A 19025-nucleotide genomic window follows, 5' to 3' on the forward strand; every position below is an offset into this window, starting at 1 on the left:
TCAACCCATTAAAGGCTACTTCTTCTAATTAAAAATTAGTAAAACAGACTTATGAGTGTTCATAAATATGTGAGCGACTACATGATTAACTAATTTGCATATTCCTTTGAAAAACGAGCGTTAATTATTCAATTTTTATGGTTTCTTATTGGAAGATTCTAGAAGTGTAAGCCATGTTTAGTTTCAGAACAGTTTCCGATGGTTCGTTGTTCTACACAAGTTCTGGGAGGTGACTGGTTTGCAGTAGACAGTTCTCAAGTTGGAATCCACAGAGCAAAAGATTCTTCCCGTGTTGACACGGAAAAAACATATGCGAAATTACTACAGAAAAGGTTTAATATTTATGGAGCAATTCTGGTTTCTGATTGGTTGGTAGCAGGACGTGAATTAATTTGATTCGTCATATTTTTTTATAACTTTGAAAATCATTACTGTATATTGGATGATAATCAATAGAGAATTCATTTATTTCTTCACCGTAAACTGGGCCCTTTTCTACAGGGAGGGCCATTTTTTTTTTTTTTTTTTTTTTTTTTTTTTTTTTTTTTTTTTTTACTGATATTTTCGAAAGTCACACCCCCTTTCGATTGACCAGGCTTATTTAAACCTACGTCACATGAGCGCAACAGCAAAGATGTCACTTTTTTTTTTTTTTTTTTCTTCCCCTCCAATCTTTTCCTACTCTGCAGTACGGGTTCAAGCCTGCCTGCCTACTACCACTTTTTTTTTTTTTTTTTTGCTCAACACAACGCCGGGCACCCAGGCTAGTGTTGTATAAATTGTAAATAAATAAATGTACATTTGAAATATCTGTTTACCTTCACAATCGGTTCTGGGTACTACATGTATAGGGTGTTCCAAAAGAAGTTGACGGATTTGAAATTTGAATTCAACCGAAAGTACCACTCTATAATAAATATTTGCTCTTTGAAGGTGTAACGACTCTGTTTCTTTTGGAACACCCTGTATAAACTGTTAAATTTTAATTCCATGTTAGTACAAATATAAAAATGCAATATTTCTTTTTTAGGGGGTTTGTACTTTTTTTTTTCTTACAATTCTAATTTTGTTATTTTACTGCTTCGTAACTCACCAAGATCATTGCATGGTGGATGAACAGTAAACCAGCTGGTTCCACTTAATGTGTTTGTAAGCGAATGCCTGTGTAACAATTAAGTTTTTTCCCTGTTCAATCAGATGTTGTCAGTCCACTTTTTTGTCTGCTCTGTCTTTCCCCCTGGATGGTCTTTGCAAGTTCTTCTGAGTGTGCTATGTGCCCATACCATCTGAGTTTCCTCTTTTTTACCGTGATCAGTAAGTCTTCATACTCATGTACTTGCTGTTTGTTGCATAAACTGTATTGCTCACAAAAGTAATATTTCATTGTAATTTGGTTTAAAATGTATAACATACGTATTTCATTTTAAAATGTAAACGCTTATATCACTGAGGACAACCTTGACTATTTTAAACTACTGCGCCAAGTGTAATCTCTCAGACATTAAAAACAAAAAAAATATCACCATTGAAGAAAAACAGATTTTTACTACTAAATTCTCTCCTGTTAATAACACTATGGCACAGGGGGAAAAAGATATATATATTCCGAAGACGTATCACATTGAAATTATTAATTTTAAACAAATGTTTATTTTACAAAATCTTTGCATTGTAATTTGGCTTTAAATGTATAACCTATTTCATTTTAAAATTCAAACAACACTTATATTACGAAGAACACAACCTTAACTAATATTTAAAGTTTTGACGAAAACAAGTTTTAAAAGTATTTTTCATTCCTTTTAGAAAAGAATTTGTAACGATCATTTTATCTAGATATCTATCCGATGGCATTCATCCTAGGCTGGTTGAATGGACTTCCACCAATGGGAGGAAGTGTCTAAGGAATCTCTAATATAAATCTTGCCTGTCTGTTTAGATGTATGTTTGTATGTCTTACAAACTTTCGACAGGCGACGGATTTTCGTGAGATTGGTATCGTTGTGAAGCTTGACCCTTCGGACGACAAATTTTGAAAAATTGGCCAAAAACATTCATTTCTTCACCCTCAACTGGGCACTTTTCTACAGGGAGGAGTTGCTTTTTTCGCCGATATTTTCAAAATTCATCCCCTCTTTTCGATTGACTAGCCTTTACTTAAACCTACGTCACTTCCGGTTTGACGATGGGCACAACAGCAAACATGTCACTTTTTTTTTTTTTCTTTTTTCCCCCACATTCTTTTCCTCCTTCACGGTATGGGTTAAAGCCTGCCTGCTACCATTTTTTTTTTTTTTTTTTTTTTTTTTTCCTGCTCAACACACGCCTCCAAACACCCGGCCAATGCTGGGCACCCAGACTAGTATCAAATAAATAGCAGTTCGCAGTCACATGTATATCCCAAGGAGATGACAGCAGTATGTATTTGCAGTTCTTGCAAGGAAGTATTGCTATCCACCTACATGCAATACCTGGTATTTTCAAATGGTTACCCATCTGATACTGACTAAGCTCAATGTTGCTTAACATTAATGATCTTAACCAAACACTTTTAAAGAGAAGACTTTATTTTTTGGATTCATCGGATTACTGTTCTTGTCTTGAGTGTCATTTTCATGTTTCAGTCGATGTAACCACTAACCTTCAGGTGTGCTTGAACTCAAATGTTTGTCATAAATGTTTCTGAAGTAAATGAGTGAGATCGAAATTTCGTCCAAATTCTCAAGTTCGACAAGATACACTTGAAAGTCAGATTATATTGATCGAAATGTTGTGACAATGACACTCAAGATGAGATAGTTGTTTGATAAATTCAAATATGAAAAATCAATCCTGATCTAAAAAAATTAAGAAACGTAAGACTTTATTGGTTCATCCACGCTTTGTGCCGCAACCCAATAGTTTATCCATGAAGCAATAGCTCCAGAACCACTCAAAAATTAGTAAAGACACCGAGGAGGCTAGATGATATCAAACCTAACTCCTGTCCACAGATCTATGGTATTCGCTGTTGGTCCCGAGACTGACTGCCCATCACTGTCTTAGCTGCTACGGACTGTCGTGCATGGTCTGTGTTTGTCTAAGACACTGTGTTCTATGGGAGGAGCTGGCTCAACCCATGCTGGGTGAATGCTGCCTCAAGTCAAAATCTAATGCGAACCGTTATGTCAACGTGATTATGCTGTATATGACAAACATTTTAAATGTTTGCATGAGACAATGACCAATTTAAACAATAAATGGTAAGAGAAATAAATATGGAATTAAATAATTAAGTTTTCAAAATGACTTTCCACCAGCTTCTGTTTGCCTGAATGCATATTTATAAAGTTAGACCATTTATCGCACTGACAGTGAGATTAAAATGCCAAATTCATATTTACAATAGAATAACTTCCTAATATACTGATCATGTCTGTGATTGGCATCATAATGTTACGTTGTTAAAAATGTGACAGAATAAGAAATTTAAAGAACTAAAGGAAGATCAGTTTAAATATCTTAATTTTTACTTTTTCTTTTTTTTAAAAATCTTTTTGTTACTTTTTTTGTTACTTTTTTTGTTACTTTTTTTGTTACTTTTTTTATTTTTTCGTTACATTTTTTTTCTTTTCCTTTTTGCATGGCAAACAAGGCAGATTGCTACTAAAGGGGATACTAATTAGGATTGTATCTCACAGATGACCGTAGGGAGTTTAGCAATGGGATGTCTGTTCACTGTATATGGAAACTTCATTAGATTAGTACAATCAGGGAAGCAAGAAACGAGGAGGGAATTCCAAAGTCTGGCAGTCCAAGGAAAGAAACTGTTAAAATAGAAGGCTTTCCTTCATCTAGGAACCTCAAGTGTGAAGGGGTGAAATTTTGCTGCTTGTCGAGTTAGTTGAGACCATGTACACCGAATGGGGTCACAAGTAATGAGTTTATCAGAGCATGTTCCATTAAAGTACATGTAAAACAGGCGCAGAGATGCAACATTGTGGCAATGGGATAGAAATTGGAGCTTGACCAATAGTGTGGTACCTAGTAGATTTGGGACCTTTTTTTTTTTTTTTTTCCCCACTCTAAGAGTGAAAGACAAGTTGCAAAGGCACTAGCCTAGATGTGGCAACAATATTCCATGCATGGATGAATTGTAGCTTTGTAGATTGAGGATACTTTCGGGTGTTAGTAATTTTCTAGCATGGTAGAGGAAGTTTACCTTCTTTGCTTCTATTTTATAACTATCATTACTAGTGTAGCATTCTAAAAATGTTTAAAGTATATCTTGCTCTATTTATTATTGAGCACTCTTATATGAACCTTGTTAAATTCATTTTTTTTTTTTTTTTTTTTTTTTTTTTTTTTTTAAAGCTTTGAATATATATAACCTGGAAAATATAGTGTTAAGAAGAAATAATTGGAAACGGAAAGGTCGGAACTTTTGGAGGTATCAGAATCGGGGAAAATTTGTGCATATTTTCCGATGCCAAAGACGATTCCTTTAATTATCTTTATTTGATTCTGTTTAAAACAAGATCTTCCACTGCTGGTAGTAATAAATATTAATTTTTAAACTACCAGTAAAGCTAAAATCTGTAGATCAATCCCTCACATGTGTTTTTACGTTTGAGAAAATATATGCACATTTAACATGTTTTTACAGTAATAGGGAAAAAATAACTTTATAGTTAAATATTTAGAGATTTAAAATCGAAATCAGGATTTTAGTACGGAATCAGTAATTGAATTTTAAAAAATATTGGAATCGTCCCATCACTAATATATATATATATATATATAATATATATACACAGTTCTGTATAGGTCAAATTCTGAAGGCAACACTTTTGGACAAATGCCTTGGGTTGGGGACGGAGGTGTGACCTATGGATGAGTAATAGTCTTTTAACATTTGACATCCAATCCTGAGTGAAGATGTGTGATATTTATTTTCAGAAGTGAAAATACTCTATACAACAATTGAAACAGTCTACAGATGATTACATGTATTGTGTTGGATTTTCAAAATGAGACCCCCCCCCTCACCCGATGCTATCAGATTAAGGTGTCTGAAGATACTTTCTGACCTAAAATGCAGTAAACATGGATGCTTTTTTTTTTTTTTTTTTTTTTTTTTTTTTTTTTTTTTTTCTTTGTAAAATTCGAATATTCTGCAAAGCCAAAAACAACTATCCTTTAGAAAACAACCAAACCAAACACCATGAAATGAATAAATATGGCATTATCACGTTGACACACCGGTTCCCGTCAGATCGCTGAAGTTAAGCAATGTTGAGCCTGGTTATTAATAAATGAGTCGCCAATTTGGGAATTCCCAGCGTTGTATGTAAGGACGTCAACACCTCCATGCAAGAGTTGCAAAAACCCAACGTCATCTCCCTAATGGGGATATACATGTGACTGTGGACTGGTTGTGAATTTCATACTTTCATGAATCTGCTCCATCTGGTGGAAGCCAGTTAAGCCTAAAGTAGGGTTAGTGCAGACTGACCCAAACACTGAATAAATATTTGGAGATGTAAAGAACTTGGAGCATTAATGACTGGATTCAGCATTAAATAACTCAAAAATAGTTGATATGCCATAAAACAACCAAACTAAAATTAGACAAAATAGCATTGAAGCTGATAAATTAAATTTTGCTTTTGATTCGTAGAATTTCATTTATTATTATACCGTGTTAGTGGCAATATACTTAAGTGCTAGCTGGCTCAGGCAACTGCTAATATGAAACATTTAATAATAATCACCTAAAATTAAAACTTAGCAAGGGGGATAACTCTTTTTAAATATAAAAAGAGTAGTCTGTTTAAAAAATGTGTGAACAAATAAAAATTAGAAACTAAAATGACTTCACTATATTCTGGATAATGCTAGGTAAGTACAGCTAGGTCCTATTTGCCTCTCTACAAGGTCGGTTTTTAATGTGGAGAAAATTCAGTTCTCTTAAAAGATAGCATCCTGGACTGGGATAAAAAATAAAATTTGCCCATGTTTAATTTGAAAATTTAGAAAATCGAATGTTATATAATTTTTTGGTGCTTCTGCAGAATTAGGGCAAAATTTTGTAGTTGATAAATAGTTTTAAAATAAAAAAACAATGGTTTCAACTGATTTTTTTGTCAATTCTAATAAGTTACAATGTTAGCTTCAAAATTATGCAGTTGAAATTACCTGAATAGTACTGAATTATTAAACAAAACAACTTTAATCGTGAAAAATTGCCCCCAACTTGTTTAAATCAAAACAGAAAATTACCTCCCTTCTAAACTTTCCTGTGTCTTACGATGATTTTCATCAAATTCTATTTTTTATTTTCTTTAAATGATTTTCTACTTTATCGATTTTTGTAATTTTTGGATATAATCATCTTCATGTGAAATTCAGTTTTACGATTTCCGAAAATCTCATGCCAATTTTTTTTTTTTTTTATTAAATGACTAGTTGTACCCTGGCATGTGTTGTTGTGGGTCGATTTGGTGTAATGGAAGAATCTCCATCATCGCGGCTGTAGCACCCTGAAATCTACTAAGAAAATGTTATATACGAACGTGAGACGGCCGTTTCCAACCCCAAAAAACGAAGAAAAATGAAGAATGGGGGGAAAAAAATGGGTTCCTGGTGCCGCCTGTAAGGAAAACCTTGAAAAAAGGAAAAAATAAATGATGAAAATAGAAAGGCATCGAACAAAGCAAAATGTAACGGAAACGATTGATCTATTTGAATCAGGCTGTTTTACAAAGGAAGAAACGATATTAAACTTGCCGAAGGAAGAGGAAAGAGAGAAGAAATAAATTAAAAGATGGAAAGATCGTGTAAAGGGAAACGGAGGGAAAGTAAAAAGAAAAACATAAATAAATGAATAAAAATTAAAAAGAAACGATCTGAAACTTGCCGAAAAAAATGAAAAACGGAAAGAGAGGAATAAAATTGAATAATGGAAAAATGGTGAAAATGAAAAACAAGTTACAGTAAAAACTTCAAAAAAACAAAATCAAAAAAATCAAAAGAAACTGTTAAAATTGTCGAAGGACACGAAATGGAACGGAATTGAAGTATAATTTTATTTTAATGAAAGAAAATGTTAAGTTTCTTGGTTTGTTTTTATTTTTAACCAATGTAAAAGTAAGCGTGGTGCGTTTCACAAATTGCAGTCCAGTTTTTATAAAAACCTTAATCGGCGTTGGTTCATAATTCTCCTGTGAACGGTCACGGACGATGTAAATGGGTGGTGGTGGAAGTATGAATTTTTTAGAGAGAAGACGTTACTACTTCCATTGATCGTAACCAGTTTTGGCAGTGAACTCTCACCAGATAAAATATAGGAAGCTCTGATCAGCAAGGTAGTGGATAGGTAATATGCTTATAACACCCCTCAGATATCGTGATGCAGTTTGTGCATAGTACATCTGCATAAAATGTCTATTTTCAATCCTATTAAGGTCAAACTCGGAGGGGAAAAAATGAGTTCATTTTATTTAGATAGATAGATTAAAATCATTAAAAAATATTTTGTTTGAGATTTTTTTTATTGTAAAAATAACATTCATAGAAGATTTTCTCTTTATTTTAATGTGTAGCACTGCACATTAATTCAGACTTCACACCAACCATCAACGTCATCGGAAGTTTCTCTGTCCATAAAGGGTCAATCCCTTGAATTGATACCAACAACAAAATAAAGAATTAAAAAAAAAAAAAAACACTTCCTTCTATGAATTTGTTTTTACAACAGAAAACTCAGAAACCAAATGATTTTGATTATTTAATAAAATAAAAAAAAAAAAAAAGAAAAAAAAGCAAATCATATAGCATTCGGGTTTTTTAATTTTCAAATTACGTAATGTTTTCAAAGATGTAATAAAAAATTGCCCATGTTTAGAAGGATTTCTCATTCTCTGATCGAAGACAAAGCAGATACTACACATTGCAATTGTTTGACTTTTGCTCTGTAAAGACCAAATAAAATATGTGAAAAAAAGTATTGAGTGAATTGAATAAAAAGAAAAATATTTTTGGTAAAAAGATTAATTTGGTACAATGTTTGAATGTTGCTGAGGGTGCATCCGCCTTTTTTTTTTCTTTTTTTTTTTACATAGGCATCACCACTTATGAAGGCCAAAAGGCTACTCTAGGATTAGCGTTAAAGAGTCTACAGTAGAAATTGGACAATATAGTAATTGTTAGTAATGGACATTTTAATGTGGGGGGGGGGGAATCCAGTTCCCAAATAAGGGCTAATCTGGATTGGAGCACTTATGTAAAATGCTAGCAGCCATATCTGAAATGATTAACACTGGAGTATTGACACAAAGAATAATGGCATTGGCAATAAACATGGAAGGTCGATCTTTGACATTTTATTATTCAGAATTAAAAATATTGCCTGCAGTGGATATCGTCAATAACAAGTTGGAAAATGTCATTGTGTAAATGTGAATAGAATCAACGTGTCCTCACATGTTCTGATTTGATTCTCTGATATAGCAAAATTACCCTGCATCGATGGTGAATTTGTAGAGCAGTTTAAAATACATACTTCATTAATAAAATTGAAGTTTTCACGGCATACTTGCATCCGAAGAATCCGTCAGTGTTATAAGTTTCACTTCAGTGCAGGCTTTAATACTAGCAGGACCTGTGGAAATTTCACAGAATGGGAAATATATTTAAGCAACAAATATGCTTTGATAAAGCTGATATTTTTCTGGATAGCTAAAAAAAATTTGGTTTTTGGTTGGGGGGGGGGCAGAAAAACTAATAACATGCAGTAAATGAGTTTAATATTTCTATGAAAATAGTGTTCATCATATTTTAAATATAGAACTGACCCAAATGAGATAAATTAATAAGTACTAACCCAAAAAGTAATATTGTGTTACCAATACAAATAAAATCATATTGTAAAAGACCATCTTTAATTTACTCCTTCAGTCCAGCACCTCATCTCTTGGTGAATGGTGTTCTGTTTCTTTCAAATGTTTTTTTTTAATATGTTTTGCTGACTTTCTTCGGTGAAGAACCGTTGGCCTTCGAAATGACTAAGACCTTTCTCACATCATTACTATAATGATCATATTATAAGGATTTTCAAAAACGAGGCTACATGAAAGGGAGGTCACTCCTCTTCAAAAAAATTGTAATTGGCCTTTTTCAAAGCATAATGTATGGGTTAAGGAAGGAACAAGCTCTGTGTGTGTGTGTGTGTGTGTGTGTATCAACAAGTGTAATGTGCAATAAAATTTACAGTTTATTGCAATACTAAACTAAAAGAATCACTCCTCCTCCCCCTCAAAAGTTATGCACCACTTTTATGCTCCCATGTAAGGGTTAAAATCAATGTGTTTCAGAATTTTTGAGATGAGCATTGATAATTTGGATTATTTATATTCTTCGGACTCTGTTCTCATCTTGAGTGTTATTCGCATGACGCTTCGGTTGATGTAACCTCTGACCTTCTTCACGTATATCTTGTCGAACTCTGGAACATTTCTGCTGAACTTGTGAATATGAGGGTAGCATGCTCTTGTTACAACAACCGTGGATTAAATAAAGGATTCCATTAGAAATTATGTGCAGATTACAAAGTTTGATAAGATACATCTGAAGGTCTGAGATCACATTAACCAAAGCGGGAAGTAAGACTCAAGATGAGAACAGTAGTCTGAAGAATTGACATAATACAAGATATAATGCGAGTAAATTTTTTTTATCGAAATCCTTATTCCAATTTTTATGGAAATTAATCACATTATTTTTATTTGAGATAATGTCTAAAATTTAAATTTTAAGATGTCTTAAAGTGAAATCTCGGCAATTTTGGTGCCTAGTGATTAATGGATGAAATTTAATGCAAACCTGAAATATCAGAATTTTCAAAGGAGAGATTGTGACCATAATCAGGGTTCACTAAAAACTCCTTTAAAACGCTCGCAATAAATTAAAATTTGAGGAATCTCTATTAATGGATGTCTGATACGTATTGTTTAAATTTCACAAAAGTATCCCTTACTTCTCATTTTGTTTCCTTTGCATAAAACTAAATATAGCCAACATTATCCATCTTCAGATCTAGCAGATGTGTTCTAAAATTTATAATAATTGGGCCTTTAGTTGATGAGTGAATCCAGTACGTACAAATATTCTAAACATACATATAGTTAATTTTACATGCATAGTGAGATGAAGGTTTGTTTGCCTAAGGCATTATGATCATCATATTCAGTTTACCGTTTAACATCCATTTTACATGCTGGCATGTGTTGGACAGCTTCCAAACTTATCTTATTTGTTGAGATTATTAATTATAATTATTATTATTATTATTACTAAGCCCCCCCCCCCCCATATTTTAAAATTAATATTTTGAAATTAATATTTACTCTGGAAGTCAAAAAAAGACAATTTTTTTTTTATTTTTATTTATTTATTATTTTTTTTGTGGAGTGGTTGGCTAGATAAACTCACCTCTAGCTTTTAATGCTGACCAAGCCCACTCCTCTATTTTAAAATAAGTATTTTCTCACTTGGTAAAAGTACAGAATAGTTGACAGTCAAGAAGTTGTCACAAAAACAAATGATTTATACTAAACACAATCAAATTTTATTATCTACCTACATTTTTTTTTTTTTTTTTTTACAAAGGAGTCGCCACTTATCAAAGCCTGGAAACCACTCCAGCATAAGGGTTAATGAGTGTACAATGGTTAAAGGGAAGAACATGTTAGTAGTAGAAATTTGGTAAATTGGATTACTTAAGGGGAACCGCTCTTCAAGAACTTGGTCTACGTTGGATTTGAAGACAACCATATTGTAGTTGGTTGGAAAGCAGTCATGCAGTTCTCAGAAAGCTTTGTTCATGGAATCTTCATTTAGGGTAAACACAGATAATGAGGTGGGGGGGAATTTATTTATAATGGTTTCAGCTTTCGTGAAAGTCAGGACGGGGGGGGAACCATAGATTGGAGCTCAGACGAACACTTGCCATGAAAATAATAAAGCAGAGACAGGCTCGCACCATCTCTTCTGTGAGAAAGAGGTTGCAGGGAAGAGAAAACGGCATCCCCCACTAGGCTACAAAGTCTATTTTGAACTCCGTCAAGGCAGGATAAGCTGCTTCTAGCAGCTTCTGCCCAGATGTGGCAACAGCACTGCATCCTGTATACTTTCGATGTGCTGAAACTGTCTTTAAGACACTTCTATTTAAAATATTTCGTTCGAAGCGGTCTTTACACACAGGAGAAAAAAACAAAAAGAAAATGTCTCTTAGTTGGGACAGGGTGATTTTTTAATTCCTGGAAAGTTGTAAAAAGATTATTTCTTCCACTAACCCTAAGTCCGAGTTGAAAACCCCTCTCCTCAGAACTTACAGCATCTACTTAAGTAACTATTTGTTTTTGTTTCCATTTTACTATATGACCCAAAGTTCTCTTTACAAATATCTGTATTTTGGATAAATACTTAATAATTTGACTGAAGAGTCTAGTCAATTTACTTCTGGGGCTTATGATTGTTGGTTTCCTCCATTTTCCTGTGCACCGCTTGGACACTGGTCCTGCTAGTGTGTGTGTGTGTGTGTATTTATATATACGCACACACACATAATTTTTTTTTTTTTTTTTTTTTTTAGTGCATTGATATTCATATTAAACTCTTTTCTATTTATTTAAAAAGAACTTTGTTATATATGAGTCGTTGAATTGCATTCATCTGCAAAAGATTTAGATAATTTGTATATTCATTTTAATTCCCTATTAGTTTTATTTTTCAGTTTTCTTATGGGATGATCTTTAGTTAACTATTATGTGTAATTATATTCATGCAGATATTCTACATGATTTATACTTGCATAATATTTGCATGAAAGGCATATAGTAAACAAAACTTTTTCTATATTTATGTATGCATATATTTTTGTTTAAAATATTTTGCCTACCAAACTCCTGTCAATTTTTGATCTGCAGACATGAAACTACATATATAGGGTATTTGAACCGATGTGAAACATTTTATATTTGGGTTTTAGCCGTGGAAAATTTATAAAAGTGTGCAAATTAAAAAAAAAAATAATAAAATTTACCAGGTGAAGGTCGAACGATGGCATTATGAATATGCATGTGTGACGTAATAGCTATTGGTTCATGTTTTAATTTTTAACTTTGCAGTAAACATGTGTTCATAGTACAGTCATTAACGTAAAAGAAGTAAATTGTGAGCTAAGTTTTGGTTAAAAAAAACCAAAAAAAACTAAAATCATTACTATATATTGGATCCAATATATCATAAATACGAAATCTGCATTAATCAAATCAAAATATCATATTTAAGCGTAATCTATGACCAGGCAATGCCAGGCGGCCTGTTTGTGTGTATAATATATATATATATATATATTGTTTTGAGAAAGAAAAAACCGAAGAATTTATAAAATGGTGATCAACGTTTCGTCCCTATTGCAGGAGACATCAGGATATCGAAAGGAAAAATGCAGAAGAAAAAAAACGGTCAAAGACTATACGCGGATGAAAAGGAAACCATATTAAAATCCTACCCATTCCAGGCAGAAACTATAAATGTGCGTGCAGTTTCTGGTCGGAATGGGTAGGATTTTAATATTAAAATATATCATTACTAATCAGAAGATCATTAATACTTTTGACCAAGGGAAGACTATATCAGGCTTGTGAGTAGTGTGTAATGTATGGAAGTGAAACCTGACTGGTAAGGATTGAAGGCATGCGTTGCATGGAGAAAAATGATGAGGATCATATGATTGATATGTAATGTGTATCTTAGACGTGCTTAAATCTGACCTCAAAGTTTAAATCTGGACAGTATAGGGAGATTTGTGTAGAACAGGAGATTCTGATGGTATAGCCACGTTGAAAGAATGGATGAAAACTCTTGGGTTAGTAGATAAAGAGCGGTTGAAGTATCATGTTCAAGTTACAGGGGAAATCTAAGAAAACCGAAAGTGATACAGACTTGAAAGAACAAGGAATAAACAAACTTGGTCAGAGATAGGTTAGTTTGAAAGATTTTTTTAAATCCATTCAACATGTTGGCAGCATGTGAAATGACCATAGTCCGGTACAATCTGAAGGCTCCCTTTTTATTGGCTTCTGTACAAAGATATTAAGGAAAGTGCTACTTTTCCTGGATTGCTCCACTTACACTTGATGCTTACCTTAGTAATTTCATTTTAACTGGTGTAAATATTCTGATTAATTAACTAGGTGTTGAAAATTTTTTAATAAGTATATTTTCACCCGCGTATGGTCTGTGATCGTTTTTTCTTCTGCATTTTTTCTTTTAATATCCTGATGTCTCCTGCAATAGGGACGAAACGTTGATCATTTTATAAATTCTTTTGTTTTTCTTTCTTAAAACAACATAACGTCAACCATCGCTGGTATTTTTATTTTATTTTTATTCACATATATACACACACACATTTCAGTCACCACTTAAGACACGGAGGCCATTCTAGGATCAGGGTTAATTGTAACAGTGCATATGAGCGCATGGGGAAGTATCGGCAGCAACAAAGGATAGCCAGCGTGCGAAGATAGTAGCAACAGCAGTCGAAACTGCATATGCAAATCGGAAAGTGTGCGCAAGAAGAGAAAGAAAAAAGAAAAATGCAACATATGCTTGGGAGAGAAGCAAAGTGCAACGCTGAAGAAAATGGACGTTTAAACGCTAAGGTGAGAAATGGCTGGCTACGGCCGGCGTGAGCTCGGAGAAGAAAAGTGTACACTGGACGAGATGGACGATGGCGAATGACTTTTAAGTCGTGTCGAAACAATTTGTGGGGTAAATAAAAAAATTTTGTTGAAAGAAACTACTGACCCAGATTTTTATTTACATCTGTTCCTGTTTATTTGTCCGTTTGCGATGCAACAGCTACGTTACATGATGACTTTTAGGTAGACGGTGAGATAACACTGATCAGTAATGGTGGAACTTTGGTATGATTTAATTATATAAAAGGATGGCTCAGCAAAAACTTATTTATATATTATACTTGAAGCAGACCATGTTATAATCGGTTGATATTGAGTTCCACAGACGGACTGTTCTAGGAAAGAAACTCTGCTCATGGAATTTGTTTAGTTTTATGCACAGATAGAAAGTGAGGGATATTGTTGACAGTTGCTGTAGCTAGTTTTTTGCAAATATTTTTTTTTGGGGGGGGAGGTTATAGATTGAAGCTCAGTCGGGCACCAACCATGAAAATAACAATAGAACAGACTCACAATGTCTTTTATGAAAAAGTAGGTGGAGAGAGGGAGGAGAAAAGGTCTTTGCCCACTAGATTATTTTTCCCGATTCTGACTTGATCCTGGATATGACCTTAAACTATATCCAGTGGTGAGGCCCCAGCTTGCAGGATTTGGGGAGTATGGAGCCACCCTTTAATTATCATTGCTCCCAGGTGCCCTCTGACCTGGAGTGGTAGTATCTGTTAGGGCCCCAACTATGGGTTAAATAGAAACCGACTTGAAAACAGCAAATATATTCTATTAAAAAATTTTTCTTAAATTTTTGAATTCGCTAATAAATAACCCGAAAAGGGTTGATATGCCGTAAAACAACCAACCAACCGATTCTGACTTAAGTAACCGATTCCGATTCTTTTAAAACTTCTGAATGTTTAGCTATATAATTGTTTTTTCATTTTTGAATTACCATAAAAAATCATGTAACATGTGGATATATTTAAAAAAAAATGTAAAAATACACTTTTTTTTGGGGGGGGGTATGTATTTTAGTTTTGCTGATAAGTTTCAAATCAATAAATATCATGTATTTTTTTTTTTTTTTATCGTTTTAGCATAAATGAAAAATATAGATAAAAATCTTACACAAAAAGAGATTTTACTTTCTTTTAGGCGATATACACGCTGAAAATTTTGTTAGAATTTAAAATAGGAATAGATGCATATATAAAGTTAATGATCCTCCTTTTTCAGGTCATTCTAACTTTTTAGGACAGTTAACTAAATTTTGTACCTGTAACCCTGACTGGCAAAATCATAAAACACACCACCCAGACTTAATGTTAGTAGTTTGTTTGTGTGTGTGTGTTTAATGACTTTTAACAATGAAATATTTTATACTAAAGTTTTATCAGGAACAATGAATGTACCTATTTACTATGCCTATCCACGGGACAGTTAGACACCAGGGTCGTTTATTAACGTGGAGAAAAGGTACAAAAATAAAAATTGTCTCAGTCGTGAAGGATTTCTCCTCCACCGAAAGAGAACAAGAAATAGAAGTGCAGCATTTGAAGAACAGATACTACACTTTGATCTTGACCAAAAGGCCAAGAAGGAACAATGAATGTAGCTAAGATTTAAAACTGACAAAATTGGGTACGTGTCCTTAAAAAATCTGGTTAAAAAAGAGTGATCAATTTCGCATATAAATTTCATGTAAAATGATTTTGTTTTATTTCTATTAAAATTTTCAGGTTGTTTACATGTAATGACCTAAAAATGGAGAATCACATTCATCTTTTTAGATGAATTAGCATAGGGTGCAGAACTTTAATAATACCTTTTCTTTCACAACAAAAGAATTGCAAATTGGTGAGAAACAAACAAGCAAAAAAAAAAAAAAAACAGCACTGATAATTTCATAAGAATGCAGCATTTACAAAGTACTGCAAAAAAAAAAATTGAAAATAACATTTTTATCAAGAAAAAATTACTGATAAACGTTTATTGATAATTATAAAAAAATTTAAATATGAAACGATTTTTTTCTTTTTTTTTTTTTTTTTTTGTTGATAGGCTTTTGTTCATGTTTGCATTAATTTGAACTTTTGTCTGGTCACCACTAATCCCCGCCCCCATCACGATCAACTGAGATTCTTGTTTTCATGAACACCCTCCAAAAAAAAAAAACCCAAAACGCAGCAATTATCTAAAAATGTAGAGCAGAGGGATCGATTTCACACAAATTTATTGTAAAATGTCCTATTTTCAAGATATTCTAATATTTCAGAGCAGTTAACAAAAATATTAATCTATATCGGATAAATTCTGCGCAGTTATTTTTTTTATTTTTATTTTTTTTTTAAGGATCTACTTAAGCGATTGTATATGGTTTTATGATCTTATCAATCGAATTCAGAGGTAGTGATTAAAAAATAAACATCGCTAAAAGGTTAGAATGGCCTAGAAATGATTATCATTTTACATTAAATTTATACATGACACTGATCTCCCACTCTAAATCCTAAAATAGTTTTTCTTTCAAGCAAGTTTTCCAAGGTGTTCACATATAATCCAAACAATAAAATTTCATTTTTCGAAGATAATTAGCTGAGGATGTTAATGTACAAATTTGTTATTGTTATTAGTATCTGTATATTAATATGGTATGGTAGCGTGTGTATTATTTTGTGTCACATCTTTTTTCTTCCGAGTGACTGTCGTTTAATTGTTATGACCTTCCATTTCTTGTAAGAAATAATTTTACCAAGAATTCTTCACAAGTTTTGGTTTCCGTTGCAATGAAGAAACTCAAGTTATATATATTCATAAGTTTGTTTCAATTCAAGCTGATGCACCCAAGTCATATGGATATATTTTTCATTTTTGAAATCACAACTTTATAAGAATCAATAGAAAATGTACTCTAGAATAATATATACGAAGTCATCATAAATTAAAATATATTTAAGCATATTTTATGACCGGCCTATGCCGGGTATCGCTGCTAGCTAAGGTAAATACTTTTGTAGTTTTAATAAAGAAGCTACAATAATATCAGGGCGTCTCCATTTATGCTGAACATCCACAGAATGCCACCATCACTATATTACATATGAATGAGTTCCTGTGGAATTTCCACAGGTCCCGGTAGTTATTATTATTGTATGCATCAAAACCTGATTAATCAACTTTAAATCTCTGTAATTACCTTTTATTTAGGGTTTCCCTCTTTACTGTTGTAACAGCTCATTCGTACCAAGTTCCTAGGTCCTTACTTTTTCGTAATTACCTTTTTTAATGATTTGTTAAATCGGTGATCATCTCTGTGCCTGTTTTATACGCGGCTTTTAATAGTTCTGCAACAAAGCCTGAGGGTTCGCCAGCCGTTCATCTTAAAGCTTCTTGTAGGATTTATTTCTTAATTCTTATAATTAAACCAGATACTGCTTTCGCAACCTCTAGATTTTCTCGGTTCTATAAAAACTGTATTCAATAATTTTTCATAGTAGCATTTCCAAGCATTCATCTTGTCCATTGTCATTTCGAATGAATAACAATATTCATATTTGTCTTTGCCATCTGTTTAGCTAATAACAAAACGCGTGAATAATTAAATACAAAGTCAAAAGTAGCATTTTACTCTTCATTTTCTTTAATTTTTTTTTTTTGTTTTTGTATCATATTCTTCGTTTTTGAATTTTTGAGATGAGGATTGATTATTTGGATTCCTCAGACTACCGTTCTCATAATAGATTTCACATTACATTTGAACTTCTGCATATTAGTACAGTCAGAAACTGGAAAAGAATTCAAAAGTCTAGCAGCCAGAGGGAAGAAGCTAGTAGAGTAGGTTTTTTCCGGCATCTATGAATCTTAGACGTGCTTAAATCTGATGAGCTCAAAGTAAGTTTAAATCTGGACAGTATAGGAGATTCGTGTAGAACAGGAGATTCTGATGGTATAGCCACGTTGAAAGAATGGATGAAAACTCTTGGGTTAGTAGATACAGAGCAGTTGAAGTATCACATTCAAGTCACAGGGGAAATCTAAGAAAACAGGAGAAAGTGATACAGACTTGAAAGAACAAGGAATAAATAAACACCTGGTCAGAGATAGGTTAGTTTGAAAGAATTTTTTAAATCCATTCAACATGTTGGCAGCATATGAAATGACCATAGTTCGGTACAGTCTGAAGGCTCCCTTTTTATTGGCTTCTGTACAAAGATATTAAGGAAAGTGCTACTTTTCCTGGATTGCTCCACTTATACTTGATGCTTACCTTAGTAATTTCATTTTAACTGGTGTAAATATTCTATGATTAATTAACTAGGTGTTGAAAATTTTTTAATAAGTATATGTATAAAAATAGACGGTTCAATCAAAATGCAGATTGCCTTTTCTACATACTTATATATAAAAGGCATTTTGTGTGTGAGTTCATTTATGAACTTCAAAATGGCGAGGCTGATTTAAAAAAAAAAAAAAAAAAAAAAATTTCATAACACTCGTTTAGCCAAAATTACTATTAATAATTTCTCCCACTCTTTATCTGTGCCTAAACCTAAACATAGATTCCATGAACAAAGCTTCTTTCTTAGAACTGCACACCTGTGGAACTCTCTTCTGTTTGCCTGCTTTCCAGCTGATTACAATTCACAATTCGATTGTCTTCAAGTCCAACGCAAATAAGTTCTTGATGAACCTGTTGGAGAACAGGATGGTCTGCTGTGTGATAGACGACCCCCGTCCCTGTGTGTATGATGGTGGATGTATTTAATGGTAGAGGAATTGAAAAGGCAAAAGGTCGCATAATGAGGACGAAAATATACCGTTATATATCGGCGAAAGAAATGAAATTTATTTACATAAATATACATGAAAAAGCGATAGAAAAAATGAGTTCGTTAGAATAAGAGTTCGTTACTTGCGCTTGGTAGCTGCGAAAGGCTGACTGGCTAGTCAGGGCGCTGTGGTGGCTTATGCCACCCAGAGCGGTGTTTGTTACATTTTGACTGCTTGAAGGTAGGCGCAAAAGAGAAAAAAATATGGGAAAAAGGAAGGTCGCTCTTCTAAGTTAAAGGGCAACAATCGAGTTAGGCTGGAGTTTTCAACTCCCACAAACCATCCCCCTAAGTAACTACTTATGTATACCCATTAACCCCTATCCTCGAGTGACCTCCAGGTGATTCCTTTGTAAAAAAAAAAAAGTGTACGATTTTTCGTAGACAGGTTTTGTATTGAAATACCTCCAATAAATACTGATGATCAAGAAAAAAAAAAAATTCGATTTAAGAA

The 19025-nt window shown here is 33.1% G+C and overlaps 1 protein-coding gene and 1 pseudogene across 2 annotated transcripts in view; one reads left to right on the plus strand and one right to left on the minus strand.

The window, feature by feature from the left end:
• The window catches only part of LOC145258192 (limb region 1 protein homolog), a 170501-nt gene that overhangs the window by 15180 nt on the left and 136296 nt on the right, over positions 1-19025 (plus strand). The gene's annotated exons all lie outside the window — the stretch shown is intronic.
• Positions 15120-15346, minus strand: LOC145258468 (U2 spliceosomal RNA; annotated as a pseudogene).

This window comes from Euprymna scolopes, chromosome 33 (assembly GCF_053919585.1).
Source record: "Euprymna scolopes isolate OS-2025 chromosome 33, ASM5391958v1, whole genome shotgun sequence".
NCBI classification, from domain to species: domain Eukaryota; kingdom Metazoa; phylum Mollusca; class Cephalopoda; order Sepiida; family Sepiolidae; genus Euprymna; species Euprymna scolopes.